The sequence below is a fragment of the Peromyscus leucopus genome, chromosome 10 (assembly GCF_004664715.2).
Source record: "Peromyscus leucopus breed LL Stock chromosome 10, UCI_PerLeu_2.1, whole genome shotgun sequence".
Taxonomy (NCBI): domain Eukaryota; kingdom Metazoa; phylum Chordata; class Mammalia; order Rodentia; family Cricetidae; genus Peromyscus; species Peromyscus leucopus.
In genome coordinates, this window is record NC_051071.1 from 10586336 (window position 1) to 10603453 (window position 17118).

At 42.2% G+C, this 17118-nt stretch overlaps 1 pseudogene; it reads right to left on the minus strand.

Annotated features, from left to right (window-relative positions):
• Window positions 1-2552: 2552 nt before the first annotated feature.
• Window positions 2553-2954, minus strand: LOC114697923 (annotated as a pseudogene).
• Window positions 2955-17118: the final 14164 nt, after the last annotated feature.

Genomic DNA, 17118 nt, shown 5'->3' on the forward strand with positions numbered 1-17118 from the left:
AGTAAATGAGATACAAGTTGAAAACAACTTCAATTTCAGATATTTTTAAATCCACAAAGTCTTAAAGCAAACCTTAACAAATCTCAAAGAATTTCAAAGGCCTCTCATCACAGTGAGATCAAATCATCTTTTAGTGGCAAAAAAAGAAAAAGGAAACCTCTTTCTAGCTGTCCCACACACCAGCTAGAGGCCCAGTAGGGATCAAAAGGTGATAGAGTCGAGGCCACACGTGAAAATAATAAGCAAGAGAACTCACTAATAATGACGAATCAGACACAAAACAAACAAACAAAAAACATATCCTAGACTCAATACAACATATTAAGAAAATATTCTACACCAAAGACAAGGAGCAGAGCTTTACAGCAGAGAGAACAAAAACCATGCTTTCAAAGACATGCCCTTTAGATTGACAGCTGGATGCCTAGAAACAGTGACTTCCTGAATCAATGGAGAAAGTTCTTTAGTGCTGAGAGAATAGCCGTGCTAATCTAGATTATATGACTGAGAAAGTAGCTTTCTAATGTCAGGGAATGATAAATACATTTTGAAATAGAAGCCACGAACAACCAAAAACATTTCCCAAAGGAAATCATACCAGACACATTTCAAACAGAAGATAAATAATTTTAGATTAAAAGTTTACAATGCAAGAAAGATTATTTATGACAGATTCCCTTTCCTGGGTGGTTCTGGGAGACTGGGGATAGTTGGGTAGGGTGTCATGTTTGTTTGTTCTGGAGCCCTGGCTAGCATGGAACTCGATAAGCATACCATTTACCTTCCCACCTTTGCCTCTGAGTGCTGGGATCCTTAGATCTTCAAGGACGCCATAGACTGTAACTGGTGCGCGTGAATGACGCCGAGCGGCCTGGGACATTTTCTTCACCAGCTTCAGCTCCTCCGACTCCTGATCAAGTATGCGTGTTTAGATTCATGAATAATTGCCTCAGTTCTTGCTAGCTCTCTCTTTGGATCCACCTCCCTCGCCTGGCCACTCAACCTCCGCCCCAGACAGGAGGACCACACTCTCACTCAGACTGTCAAGTCAGGTTCCACATTTGATTAAAGCCAATTCCTGCTCATAAACCCTGTGTATACACATATGCAACATGTATTTACAAATGTTATGTATGTATAATTTTCTTCTTTCTGTTCTTTAGGATTTTCCTTATTATTTCATACGCTTTTAGACTGGATGCCTAAATTAATTTTGTCTTCATTTTACTATAAACACTTGAAACTAAGCATCATTTTTGTAAATATGAGAATAATTGTGAATGAATATTGATTCAGAAAAAAGCTGCAATAATTGTGCTATGAAGATTTTAAAAGTGGACAGAAGTTAGGACATAGAGAAAAATGATTTATCAGTTGAGAAAGTGTTACAAAGTAACCTAAAGAAAATAGATCAGTAAAAATATAAAAATATTGTTTAACTATTTCTCTTAAAATATGTCTGGAGTGCCGGGCGATGGTGGCGCACGCCTTTAATCCCAGCACTCGGGAGGCAGAGCCAGGCGGATCTCTGTGAGTTCAAGGCCAGCCTGGGCTGCCAAGTGAGTTTCAGGAAAGGCACAAAGCTACACAGAGAAACCCTGTCTCGAAAAACAAAAACAAAAAAAATGTCTGGAGTAAAAAAAATGGAGAGAGCTAGCAAGAACCAGCTGGAACCAGCTAGAGGCTTGTGAGGACAGTCTAAAACCACAGTGATTTCTTGTCTTTGCAGTGTAAAAATTTTGCAGAGGCTAAGGCAGTGATTCATCAGAATGGAAAGTATTTACAACTGTCAACGTACAACAGGACAGCGAGGCAGCTCAGTGCGCAGAGTGCTTTTCCAGGTGCAGAAACCTTGGGCTCAAGTCCCAGCACCCACATGAAACCAGGAGTCTTAACACACGCCTGTAATCCCAGCATGAGGGAGGCAGAGGCAGGAGGATCTGAAGCTCGAGGTCATCCTTGGGTACACAGCAAATTTGAGGCCAGACTAGATTATATGGGACACTGTGTCAAAAAAGAAGAATTGAGAGAGAAAGATAGACGACAGAAGAGGAAGAAATTGAGAAACAACCAACTAGAAAAAAATAGGAAGTATGAATCATGAGAATAGACTTTAGTGAATATTCATCAATAACTATGTAAGACAGATCCAAAGGCCTGAAGAACAGAATGATATTGAATAGCAACTGCATTAACTGCACGGAGTTAATGTTATAGCCAAGCAGGAAAACACAGACTTGTTTTCAGTCTGTATTCAGCAAGCAATCATAGAGAAACTGAGTCACAAAACTGAGAAAGATGAATGAAGGAACTGTTGGAAATCACCCTACTCCCAGGGACCATGACTTCTCTTCCTGGGGCCAACATCCATGAGACGGGTCCCTTCAGGATACCCAGCACTTACCTGAGAATTAAAAGAACACTCAATCTCAGTAGATCAGTTAGAACATGGTAGCTCAACTAGAGTAAACATACCATGAATAGAGTCAAAATCTGAGATAACAATTGGGAAACAATTTTTTGGTAGTTCTCCAACTTTGACACTCAGCAGCTTAGTTCTCATCCACACTGACTGTCTGTAGATTTTTGAATGTGGTAACAGGTACATAGTTACCAATGTGTAGAGCTTGTTTGGTGAGTCCTCATCCTCATTACGTTTTCTGGACAAACGTACACGAATACGGTATGGAACATTCCTTATTCCTTTGGCCCAGACGGCTTTATTGAGCCTGGTATTGATGCGCACATCTGGAGTCCCCATCTCCTTCATGGCAAATTTCCAGATTTCTTTGAGTGCCCTAGGGGCACGCTTCTTGAAGCCCACTCCATGGATGTGCTTGTGAATGTTGATGGTGTATTCTCGAGTCACCACCTTGTTGATAGCAGAACGGCCCTTCTTCTTCTCGCCACCCTTCTTTGTGGGAGCCATTCTGCCAGGCCCAAGTTGGAAAGGACAGGCGCGGGGGATTGTGGGAAGGAAAGTCGCGTCGCAAGTATAACCGGGAAACATAATTTTTAATTAATTTTGCTGGCTTATTTTGTGTGTATAAGTGTTTTGTATGTATATATATCCATGTTCTGTGTGTGTGCATGGAGCCCACGGAGGTCAGAAGAAGGTGTCAGATCCCCCAGGAACTCAGTTATAGGGCATCTGGGAGTTGCTATGTGGGTACTGGGAATTTAAACAGCATCTTGGGGAAGAGCAACCAGTGTCCCTGAGCTCCGAGCCATTACTCCATCCTTAGGGGGAAAAAAGTCTTTTAAAAATATTGATCCCCACGTATTTGTGTATGTGTGTATGAACTAGGAACTATAAAGGAACCTATAAAAATACCTAGAGAACATCCAAAATTGATGAAAATAAAAAATCACTAAGAAATAAGCAAAATTATGAATAATTTCTCAAAATACATGAAAATAGTGTTTAAATATATAAGATGTTCAACTTTATTCCAGAGAAATGATAACTAACACACAATGAGACGACACCAAGTTGAGAAAATAAATCAAAACGATGACAGTTCACTCTGTGACAAGGCTACAAGGAACCTCTTTCATACTGGAGTGGATAACTACTGGCAGTATGAAAGGAATTTGGCAAATTTTTCTTACTTGCGTGCGTGAAGGTGTACTTGCTCACAAAGCACATGTGGAGATAGCAATTGACGTCAAGGTGTTTTTCCTCACTCATCTTTTTGAGACAAGGTCTCTCTTTGAGCCTGAAGCTAAGCACAGCAGCCAGAGTGGCTGGCCAGTGAGACCGGAGATCTCCTGGTCTCCACCACGCAGGACTAGAGTTACTGGCTGTAATGTGGACTTGGGGGATCCAAACTCAGGTCTTCATGCTTAGATAGCAGATCCTTTTCTCACTGAGCCATCCCTCTATCTTTGGCAGTTTCTGACAAAACTGTGTACATAGTTTAGTCTTCTGTCTGTTAATCCCACCTTTAGAAATTTACATCTGCAACAATGCCTTCAAAAGCTCATGAACTTAGTCGATGTGGAATTATTAGTAATTGGCAAAATACCTGAAACCACCTTTCTAGTTTCATTTCTGTTGCTGTGGTAAAATATCCTAACAAAAAGCAACTTAAGGGAGCAAGCCCTTTTTGACTTACAGTTCCAGGCTACCATCCACCACTGCAGGAAAGTTAGGGCAAGGAGCAAAAGTAGCATGCCCTGGTGAGCACAAAGAGAAAAGAAACACATGAACCTTTGTGTGCTCTTGGCTAGCTTTTTCCTCTCTTACACAGTTGAGGATCTCCTACCAGGGGACTGGTGCTGCCCACAGTGGGCTAGATCTTCCTAAATTAACTAACAATGAAAACAATCCCCCACAGACTGGCCCACAAGCCAACTGGTCTAGATAACTTTTCATTAAGACTCTCCTCCGGTGATTCTAGACCTGTCGAGTTGACTATAAAAACTAACTATCACACTATCTAAATGTCCTAGCATAAGAAATGGGTTGAATAAACTATACCATATAAAGCAATAAGGTACTAGGTAACTATTTCACAACTAGAAAACACAGGGGAATCTTTGTAAATAGAGTGATTTCTACCAGGAACCATGAAGTTACTATGCAAAGCACAGAAGAGAATGTTCTGGATACTGTCTTTTAAACAACAGGTAGACGGGAGAATGAACTGTAAACTACAGACAAATCTTTGTATTTTTTTTTCTGAAAAGAAATACAAAGACAGTAAATTAGAAAAAAAAATCCAAAACTGGTTAACTTTGGAGGGGAATGGGGTAAGATGGAAAAAAGAAGAGAAAACGAACCACCTCTGAGAATGCCTCTCAAGTAACTCTGATTTTCAGATGCACATTAATAGTCTAAATACTCAAAGATAAAAGTCGATTAACAAGAGTGGGTAAAATAGAGTTTATAGCTATTAAATAGGAATAGAGTTTCTACTGCTCTAGCACAGAGCATAAAAAATAAATGAAAATGGAAAGAAATAAATTCAACTGAAGTAGAACTAAATAATGGAAACATACTGAAGGCCATTTAAACAAAGGACTAATACAGATAGTTGTGAGCAGAGTGTTCTGTATATCTTAAGTCGGAGGAAAAACAAAATCATAAAAACAAACCTTGACCTCTTCTCAACAAGTTTATTTTGTACATGCATAGGAGCAGAATCTTTGAGATTATTTTATGTGTATTATAGGACTAAGTAAATGAGTAAATTTGTTTATGTTTTGAGGATCCTGGGTTCTCAATATGGAAAAAAAAAAGATGCCAGTTATGGTGGCACACACCTTTAACACTAGCTCTTGGGAGGCAGAGACAGGTGAATTGCTATGAGTTTGAGGCCAGCCTGGTGTACACTAGCAAGTTTGAGGACAGCCAGGGTTCTATAGTGAGACTGTCTAAGTGGGGAGGAGAAGAGGGTAGGAGAGGAAGAAAGAAAGAAAACAAAAAAAGAGGCATCAGAAAAGACCTGCAGGTGTCAAAAGAAATCTACAGGCAACCTGCAATACTAATTCTGTAAATTTCCTTTTCTAATTTCATTTGCTGAAAAAAAGAATGAAATATAGAGCCATGCTAGAAGCAAAGACATCTAGTTCTCCAGTCTTGGACTCTAAACATCATTCTCCACTAAAAAGAGCCAGAGAGCCCCCTGAAGAAGGGGCTGCTTACAGATCTGGTGCAGAGAAGATATGTGATGAGCCCAGGAAACCCTCTTATTCCAGAAAGTAAGGAAATGCTTCCAGAAGATGATGGAGGCATGGGAGGAAAGGGAGAGAAATGGGGGTGGAAGGAAAGGAAGATGTGGAAGGAAGAGAAGGAGGAGAGGGAGGAGAGGATGACAATGAAAAGAGAAAAGAGCCCCCCACACACACTCAACGTCTGATTCTCTGGGCATCAAATTAACAGATATAAACTCCTACATAAAAGGTGTGACTCTGCAGTCATGGTGATTATTACCAAATAAACAACTGAAGAGAAAAGGCCTCTTCTTTGCAACAGGATGCTGATGGATTTGGAAACAGTACTAGACGTGGAAAAACTTCGCCACATTAAACTATTTGAGTAGGAGTTGTCAATGGATATTAAATCTTGGGTTCAAACCCAGTGAGTAACAAGATGAGTAATGAAAATTGATCAAAAAGTGTGTCTCTGCATAGTGTTTATTAGTTACAATCTTACAAAAAAAGCCTTACAAGAGTAAAATCAGTTATACCTTAGTAAGTTCATAAAAATGTAGATTAATAATTATCAAGCAGGCCTCATGTGTCCCTGGATGTGTGCACCCAACACCATCTATGCAGATCAATGCAGAATTCTGGTCAAGAACACATATCCTGAGTCCTATTATGGGGAACCATTATATAAAGCCCAAATTAAATTTTTCCTGTTAATTAAACAGTATTTGTTTCATAGTGAAAGATGAAGATTAAAATGCTTTTCTCAAGTTAAAAAAAACATGATAACTCAATATAATGTAGAGGCTGAGGTAGATCCTGTACTCAAAGAGAAAATAACTCTACAAAGGACATTATTGGTATAGTCGACAAGTTTAGAATATGAACTAATAATAAAAAGCATCATCTATCATTCCTATTACTTAGTAACCGTGTTCTCGTGACATGAGACAATATTCTGGTTCTTAGATAATCTATACTGACATATTAAGGAACAGAATATATGACATCTTCTCTCAAGTGATTTAGAAAATAATGCAAAAGATATAAAATTAATATTCCAAGTTTAAAAAACCTGGAGAATCTGGGTAAAAGATGTACAAATAATCTCTGAAATATTCTTTTAATTTTTTCTGTTTGTAATTATTTCAAAATAAGATGTTTCAAAAATAAAGTCAGAGGGCAGGTAAAATGACTCAATGGATAATGATTTCAACCCCCTAAACTCATAAGGATATGGGAAGAGGGATGTAACTCTGCAGAGTTGTCCTCTGGTGTCCACACATGGGCTGTGCCATGTCCACACCCACACACAATCATGCATACCTACAATAACAATAAATAAATTATGTTTTAAAGATAAAATATGAAGGTGGCAAAAATGGTGCCCTCTATAGTCCCCATGCCCATGTTAGCACTATTGAGTTCCAGTACCACACCCTCTGTAGCCTAGAGTCCCTGCCCAGAGCAAATGAACCATTACATGCAGATGCCTTGGGGAGAGGCACCTCCATCCTTCCAGGAAGATGCTACTGAAGCATCTCTGAGCATTTCTGCCATGTGTAACACAGTAATCCTGACCACTGGACCTTCCACCCACAGAGGAGGCAGCAGTGTGCCAGATCAGGTTACTTCAGGACCTCTGTGGTGGTTTGAATAGGTATGGCTCCCATAGACTCATGTGTTTGAATGCTTGGCCCATAGGGAGTGACTATGAGGAGGTGTGGCCTTGTTGGAGTAGGTGTGGCCTTTTTTGAGGAAGTGTGTCACTGTAGGTGTGGTCTTTGAGGTCTCATATGTTCAAGCTATACCCAGTGTGACAGTTCACTTCCAGTTGCCTGCAGATCAAGATGTAGAACTCTCAGTTCCTTCTCCAGCACCATGTCTGCCTGCATGCTGCCATGTTCTCACCATGATGATAGTGGACTAAACCTCTGAAATGTAAGCCAGCCCCAAACAAATGTTTTCCTTACAAGAGTCGCCATGGTCAAGGTGTCTCTTCACAGCAATAGAAACCCTAAGACAGCCCCTATCTCCTCTCATAATTCTTTGAGGATGCAATCATGGCTTCTCTGTCCTTGCACATGTGCTTTCAGTTTTGAGAGGACTTGGCAGGTGCTGACTGTAGGTCCTTGGGCCATCAGAGTGTTAGTTAGGCAAAGATGAGTCCAGCTGGAGTCTTGATGAGTCTCTACTCCAGCGTTTGCTCCAAGCTTGTGTCAGGCAAACGCTGGAGCAGATCCTCAGATCTATATTGTTGTTGGCATCAAATAGGAACAATTGCTGTGCCTCAAGTCTGAGATGTGGCTTTGGTGGATTGCTGTGTTTTAAATTGAGCTTTGAGGTAAAGAGAAACTTTAAACACTTTTACAAATGTTTACATGAACTTGGGTGACAAGTTCATCTACTAAGAGAGTTAAAATTTCTGGAAGATACAGTGGATAAGCACTTTCTCCCAAGAGTGACAGAAAGAGGAAGATTCCAGACCCTTAGACAACCAGCAATTCCCTATCTCCAACTCAAAGCATTCTTTAGATTCTCACACCAAGCAGGTCTGAACTCTAGTCCAGGTAAGAGCCTGAACTCAGAACCAACATGCCTTCAGAAGCTCTCCTCTTAGGAGCCTGGTTGCCCAAAGTAGAGAAACCCAAAAGCTAGACCTCGGAAGTGGGCTTCTTCAGTCTAGTTGAGACTTCCCTGCCATTCCTTCTGAGGGCCATCCCCTGGAATTATTCAGGAATTATGAAAACAATAAACTGCATGAAACAGTCTTACAGTCTACTATCATGGCAACTACATGAGACAGTCCTCAGTCTATCAGCCTGGTAACTGCATGAGACAGTCCTATAGTTTACCATCATGGTAACTGCATGAGACAGTCTTATAATCTACCATCATGATAACTCATTGCATGAGACAGTCTCACAGTCTGCCATCATGGTAACTGCATGAGACAGTCCTACAGTCTATCAGCCTTATCAGGCTGCATGAGACAGTATTACAGTCAACCAGCATGGTAGCAACAGAAACAGTTCTACAGTCTATCATCATGGTAACTGCATGAGACAGTCTTACAATCTACCATCATGGTAAATGCAGGAGACAGTCCTACAGTCTACTGTAGCTAGAGTTTTCCTGCCTTGCCCACAGTCAGGACAAATCTCTGTCACCCGCCAGTCCCACAACCGCTCAGGCCCAACCAGGTAAACAAAGAAACTTATATTGTTTAAACTGTTTGGCCTAATGGCTCAGGCTTCTAGCTATCTAGTTCTTACATCTTAAATTAATCCATTTCTATAAATCTATACCTTGCCATGTGGCTCATGGCTTACAGGCATCTTTACATGCTGTTTGTCATGGCAGTGGCTGGCAGTGGCTCCCTCCTCAGCCTTCCACTTCCCAGAATTCTCTCAATTCTTCTCTCTGTTAGTCCTACCTATACTTCCTGCCTGGCCACTGGCCAATCAGTGTTTTATTTATTGACCAATCAGAGCAATTTGACATACAGACCATCCCACAGCAGTCTACCATGATGGTAACTGCATGAGACCGTCCTACAGTCTATCAGCCTGTTAAGTGGATATTGTCTTCTAAAGCCTAGAACCCAAGCAATGAACCCAATGCAAAGGGCATTATGGGTCTCCTGGAAACCCTAGGCTATTTGGAGGACTCTGGCAAAACACCTAGATCCTATTGGGAAAGTTTAAGGGGAGATTCTTAATTGAATGGGGCAGAAGATAGGTCCATGGAGCCTTTAATAGACTAAAAGCTCCTTGGAATACCTCTGGCTTGTCACCTGAGGAGGGAGCCTCAACAGAATAATGAGGAGATTCTAACAGTGATTTGGTGGAAAACTAATTAGGAAAATAACGAGGAGATTATTAATTCCTGCCAGAATCAAAATTACAGACCTCACCATGTTAGAAACATGAGCTCTAGAAAAGAACAACTCTCGGGCTGTGTTATAAAAACTGCCACTCTAAAGGGAGAGACAGGCAAGGAGCCAGAGACACTGGCAATGTGGGGGGTGGGGGGTGCTCAGGGAGAATTCAGAGACTTTGCAGTGGTCAAAAGAGTAGGAGCCTGACTGGAGTTCCCTGACAGAGCAGAGGACAGCACAGACCTGACTGGGACCTTGAACAGCTTCTGAAGCCAGCCAGGTGTTCAGAAGAAATGCCACGTTTGGGATTGAGAGAGACGCTGGAGCCAAGATTGAGGATGCTCTAATTTCAATCCCTAGGACCAATCAGGCAAGCTGTCTTCTGACCTCCACGGGTGTGTTGTTATTTAGGAGGCAGACAGACAGAGGAAGCCACCACTGAACGGCTGCAGACCCCTCTTTCTTTTTTGTTTGAAACGGGGTCTCACTGTGTAGCCCTGGCTGTCCTGGAACTCACTATGGAAGTCTGGCTGGCCTCAAACTCACAGAGATCTGCCTGCCTCTGCCTGCCCCCGTCCTGCCTAGAGTGCTGGGATTAAAGGCGTGCTGCCAGGCCTGACTGTAGCTGCACACCTTACTGTTAGTCATACTGTTGTCCCAGAGTTCAGATAAACAAGTTACAAGAAATTTACTTTCTATTTTTTAACTAGAAAAGTAATTTGGGTCTACACAGTAGATAAGGACTATTGTCCACATTAGGGGATTTATTTATAATATAATGGGGGGGCGTGAAACCTGAGTTAATTTGATATCCCAGAGAAATGAATGTGGGATTCCCATTTTTCCAATGGGTAGGGTGGGTTCTAAGGCAAGAACTGATCATATGGAATGATGATCAGCTTGGAAAAGCAGTTATTTTTCCCCAGTCAGTCGGACATGTGAGAATCTCTGCCTCTCCCAGGAATCATCTCCCCTGCTTTGTCCCCATGTGCCTCAGGAGATGCAGGTCTATTTTTAAGGAGTATTTGTAGTCTCCGTTCTTCCCTTGTCAAAATCAGGACAATGTCATAAGTTTCTGTTGTTAAATACTTTATTTCTCTACAGTGGTCATAAACAGTAGCATGATGAGAGTCCAGAAATACTTCATATATTAAACATAAAACTCACCGTGAACATGGCTTGCTTTGCTTTTGATTATGGTATTTGGATCTCACAAACGGCACAGCTGAGAGTTAATCCTCCATAAGGATTTCGTTATTTGTAGTTTCAGCTTTTCCCTCCTAGTTATGTTTAAGAAAACAAGGGCAGCCCTGGCAAGGAGACGCACACCTTATAGTCCCAGCACTCAGGAAGCAGAGGCAGGAGGGTCTCTGTGAGTTCAAAGCCAGCCTGGGCTACCTAGTAAGTTCAAGGACAGGCAGAGCTACACAATGAGATCCTGTCTCAAAACACAAACAAACAAGGTAAGGGCAATAAGGAGGAAAATAAATCTCTGTCTCTCTTCTCTGTCTCTCTGTCTCTGTCTGTCTCTCTCTCATCTCCTCTCTGTCTCTCTGTCTCTCCTCTCTCCTCTCTCCTCTCTCCTCTCTCCTCTCTCTTCTCTTCTCTCTCTCTGTCTCTCTCTGTCTCTCCTCTCTCAAATTGTCCCATAACATTTTACCTTCAAATTTTTATTTTATTCCCCTCTATCAAGCTATCAAGAATAAAATATTCCAAATTTTGCAATATTTTGAAATTAGAACACAAATTGATACATGAGGCTTGCATTAATTTTTCTATGCAATCATTTCTGGATATCCAGGAACCTCAGGGAATATCAAAGTCTGCAGATGCTCATCATTTACATAAACAGTGTAGTGTTTGTGTATAAACTATGCACATTATCCCATAGTCTTTAAATCTTTTCATTCTTTGCAATACCCAGTACTATGTAAATGCTATGTAAGTAGCCATTACACAAGAAAAAATGTCTGCATATGTCCTGACAGATGGAATTGTGGGGGGATATTTCTGATCAACAGTTGGTTGCTTCCTAGATGGGAAAGCCACAGATAGATAGCACTGAGAGTTCTGCCTCCAGAATTTCTTCTGAAATGGCTGTAGGAAGCCCATGGACCCTCATCCCCTCGTCATGAAGGAGGTCTCCTTTAACACGTCTCTCCGGTCACTGTACCCTGGACCAAACATGTGAGGGCAAAGGAGCTCACAAGAGACCTCACAAGAAGAGAGCTCTTGCTAATACCATTAAGTTGTGTCGATCTCCTGAAATTACAGTGACAATGGGCAATCTAACCAGATTTCATGGAGACCGCTGAAAATTGCAATTAAGTCTAGCTGAATAGATAAAGCAAATCATGGAGTAATAGAAAATGAGATATATGCATGGAAGGTCCCTTATTTTGCCATTCAGTATAATAAATGAGAGTTTTGGGAGTTGCACTGATAATTAAAATTGCATACTCCTTGGCCTGTTGTTAGAAGGTCTGGCTGCCTCGGACCAACTGAACCAGTATGGAGTTCATGTCTTGTGTTTCTCCTGAATGGGAAAAGGGAGAGAGCATGCATAGAATCATTCCAGTCATCTCCACTTTTCACAGCTTTGTCAGGGAAATAGATTGTATTTTTTTTTTTTTTACAGAAGACTCCCTTTTGTCTCTAGAACCACCTTTATTCACGATACCCAATGTCACAGAGAAGGCTGCTGGGGTGGTGGGGGTAGGGGGTTGGAGAGATGGCTCAGCAGTTCAGAGCACTTGTTGCTTTTCCAAAGGGCAGGAGTTTGATTCCCAGCACCCATTTGTGGTGGCTCAACCATCTGTTACTCCAGTTCCAAGGGATCCAACACCCTCTACTGACCTCTTGAGGCATCAGGCACACACATAGTTCACTGACATGCATGCAGGCAAAACATTCATACAGATAAAATAAAAATAGGTAAAAAAAAAAAAAAAAAGTGCTACAGGGCTTCTCAAAATTGATAAAATCTGTGGGAAATAACTCCGAGATAAATGTTTCTTCCTAAAGAACAGCATACAATCAGCTCATGAAGATTCCTTTTGAGCATTTTCTGACTCATAAAATGTGTGAGATCATGAAAACAAACCAGCTCAGAAAGATGCAAAAATTGATGGCCATCGATTACAAAGAGAAAGCATCAACATGTCGTGATTTCTTCCTGTGGGATTTCTTCCTGTGGTGGCCAACATATGGGTCACTTGTCATTCTGGTACTAGATACAGCACACAGATTACAAAGAATGTGGGTTTTGCATAGAAGCAGGCTGGAATCTTGGCCCTGCTCTTCCTGATCACTTTGGGCATTCTCCCTCTGTGTGTGTGTGTGTTTCTATCTCTGCAAATAGCACATAAGCCACAAAGTTTTAGGGATTAAGTGGATCTGTGTAGTCATAGGTGCTCAGTAAACACCCCCCTTTGGCATTGATTGAGCAGTGTTCGTTCTTAGGAGAAACATAAGCTGCTACAAGCTTCTGAAGACGACATCCAGGCAGATACTTTTCATTCAGCATTAAGCTGACAGAGAAAAGACAGCAAACATCATCACAAAGTAGAAATGGAGGTTCAAGCCAGGCGGTGGTGGTGCACAACTTTAATCCCAGCACTCGGGAGGCAGAGCCAGGCGGATCTCTGTGAGTTCAAGGCCAGCCTGGTCTACAGAGTGAGATCCAGGAAAGGAGCAAAGCTACACAGAGAAACCCTGTCTCAAAAAATCAAAAAAAGAAAAGAAAAGAAAAGAAAAGAGAAAAGAAATGGAGGTTCAAGCTGTGGGTTGAGGCCCAGACACTGAATTGCAAGCACGGGATTGCATGCACCAGCTCAGGGTGGGAACGACCCAAGGTTGACTTCTTCCTCTCCTTTCACTTCCCTTCAGACTTAGGGTTTCTATTGCTGTGAAGAGACACCATGATCACAGCAACTGTTATGAAAGAAAGCATTTAACTGGGGTTTGCCTACAGTTTCAGAGTTTGGTCCATGACCCTTATGGCAAGGAGCATGGTGGCGCACAAGCAGACATGTTGCTGGAGAAGTAACTGAGAGTTCTACATCCAGATGCCCAGGCAGCAGGAAGAAAGAGACTCTGGCCTTGAAATGGGCTTTTTGAAACCACAAATCCCACCCCCAGTGACAGACTTCCTCCAATAAGGTCACACCTACTCCAACAAGGCCACACCTCCTAAGCCTTTCAAATAGTGCCACTCCCTAGTGACCAAGTCTTCAAATCTGTGAACTTATGGGGGCCATTCTCATTCAAACTACCACAGCTCCCCTCCTTTCCTTCCCTTCTGTCTTCCTTCTTTCATTTCTCTCAGTTTTATTATTATTATTATTATCATTATTATTATTATTATTCCTCTTCTTCCTCCTCCTCCTCTTCTTCCTTTCCTTGTGCTCTTCCTCTTCTTCCTTTCCTTTCCCTCTTCCTCTTCTTCTTCTTCCTCTTCCTCCTCTTCTTCTTCCTCTTCCTCTTCTTCTTGAGACAGGATTTCTCTCTGTAACCCTAGCTGTTCTGAAATTCACTCTGTAGACCTGGCTGGTCTCAGACTCAGAGATCTGCCTGCCTTCAACTCCTGAATGTTAAAGTTAAAGGCATGCACCACCACTGCCTGGCTTCTTTTGGTTTTTTCCTGTGGCTAAACTGTGATGAAAAGCTCCACAATCTTGTATGTAAAGTAGTTCACTTACACAGAACACTAGGGCAGTGCTATAACGGCGTCTCCTGCAGCAATCTGGTAATTTGCACACAAGAAGGCAACTTGTGTGGTTGCTTCAAACACGGTCTTACGGTTTTCAGAGTGTGCTTAGTGGAAACACGGTGTTCTGCACGGAAGGAGAGAAAGTGACAGAAATCCAGGCCCCACCTCCACCCCAACCTGAGCAGCTCTTAAAGTTGGAGATCACCAAACAAGGTCATCCATGGTAACTGACTGTGTCCTTGGCAAAGTATTTAATCAATCTCAGGCATGGTTCCTGCTCTGAACAGTGAGGGGATGCACTGTGGTCTGTCAGTTCCCCTTAGCCCAAGTATCTTCTGGTCATGAATTTTTTTAAAGTAATCATTCCTATCATAGGTTAAACTGATTAAAATTAATCCAAGAAAAGAAAACGTATCTATCCAAGGGCATTCGAATCATTTTAGTCTAGCTTTCCTGGTCTGTTGAAATGAGGACTACTGTGTGGACTAGCAGTGGGCCACATTCTCTGCCAACACTCTCATCTCTCCTGAGTCCTGGAGGGAGAGAGGGAGGTAATCAACATGTGTGGGGGCCATGGGGGCTGTGCCCTTGCCTGCTCATTGTGTCTATGGCTCATGAAGGCTGCCCTATGTTACCCAGGATCTATAGAGATTGGAGAGGTCAAGAACCACACCTCAAAAGCAGAACAAGCTGACTTCAAGTTCATGTCTTTGCTGTCCTGCCGGCACCGAGTCAGAATCCACTGTGAATGTTACTGAAACCCCAGAAGCTTGAGCACAACCATTCCTTCTAGAGAGCCTCAACATTCTCACAATAAAAACTTCAGGTTAAACTTCATCATTCTCCAAGGACCTCAGAAGCCTAAAATGATTCCTTGGTCAACTCAACAACCACTGAAAGAAATTAAATATATAGAAAAGTGTTTTGTCTCTGTTTCTAATTGACTTTGATTGATTTCTAAGTTTTTATCATCCCCAAGTTCTTTTCCTTGTTCAGCACACACACACACACACACATACACACACACACACACACACACACACACACACACACACACACACACCCAGAGAATCTCCATGGAACAATTCGGGTTCATGAAATGGTTCCTGTACAGTACTGTACCTCACCATAAGGAAAGGTGGACAACCCAATCATTAGTCTCAAAACTGCATGGTTTCCTGTTTCTCTTCCTCCAGCTAACCAATCTGGGCTCAAGGGACAGTTATTTGATGATCTCTGAGTATAGGATGGTGCACTGTGAGATGGTGTCTTTCAATACAGACATCCGCTGAAAGACATGAGAAGTTATTGTATTTCTGAACTTTTTTCTTCCTTTTCTTCTTTTTTTTTTTTTTTTTTTTTTTTTTTTTTTGCAGGAAGATCTCCAGTGGGATGATGAACAGGAAGCCCAGATGCTTCCGTCAGTGATCTGGTCCGTGTGTTCCCTGCTGCTGAGCATTTTCAGAAGGCCTGACTGTCTGGGTTAATTGTTTAATGCTTTTAGTTAGAATTAAACTTTGCACCTGCTCTGACAGTGATAAATTAAATGTGCTCCTTTTCCAATACTGTTGCCCTCTTTAAGTAGAGACCAAGAAGTGTATCTCCCTTCTTCCCCTGCGTTTGAGGAATCTCTGCTACGCTGGAGTGTAAACCAGCATAATTTGTCACTATGGCTAGCGCCAATTAAATTGATTGCATTGGACTGAACTCTGGGACCCCTAATGCAAGCACTAAGGGAAAAATGGGCTCTTTTCTGCCCATTCCCCCATGTGGCACTTAGGCACCGCTCAACAGTGGAAGGCTTTCAAGGTTCAAAAGGGTTTTATTTTCAAAAGAAATGGGCATTGATCAGCTGCATTTAAAGGCAAAGATAATTCCAGAGCTTGAAGGCTGGATTTGTGTTTAAGGTCTAAATCTCTTTCTTTAACCTTGGGGGGCCAGTATAACATAAAAGCAACAAAGAGATTAAGATTACAAAGGGTTTGCAAGTGTAAATGATGTGGTGGTGTTCTCCAAACATAACACAGTTCCCATTCACAAGCCCAGGCACAGGCCAGCATTTGATCTGTTGGTTTTACACCTGTAAAAACAACTGCTGTTTACTTGTCGCTCAGCAAAGCATTTCAGGCGAGAGTGGGGGAAACGAACGTGGGGGAGGAGTGAACTCTCATACCGCAGAGTCCAAACACGCCTTTCCCAAACCGAAAAGTAAACATTCTCACGTCAGCGTGAGGGAGACAAGCAGAAAATCCCACTCTTTGTCAGAGTAGCACACACTCCATGAACAGAAGGAGTGGGACACCGTTCTGGCCCTGGGTCATTTCCCTCATTATCCCAGCCTCTCATGCTTGGGTTTGTTGTGCCACAAGCTCAAGGCTAATACCAGCAGCCCTTTCTTCTGCATGGGCTACCAATTCTTTCCTTCCATCTTGTCTGAAAGTTCAAATTCCCACATCCGTCTATAGGGTTTCCCCATTTGAATAATCTCGGATGTAAATCACATCAACGAAGTCAGAGGCTCAGGCTTCAGATGAGTTGACTCTCACCACGCTTGCTGAGCCAGGGCCAGTGTGTCCATGCTCTCAAGTTCAGGTCTCAGACTTCCGGTCTCTTCCTGGAAGGATATTCTACTCAGCAATGTAGACCTCCTCACGATGACTGACAGCCCAGCTCTTTTCACATGCTGAAGCCTTCTCAGGAACACCAGGCCTTCCTTCTAAACCAGGTGGTAACAAGCATCCTTCCAAATCAGAGAAGGCAGGAAGGAGCTGGTGCCTGTTCCTCCTGTGACTTCCAAGACCAGATCAAACAGCTCTGGGTCCTGAACAGGTTAGTAATTGGGCATGATCTCGAATGGCTTAAGATTCGATGC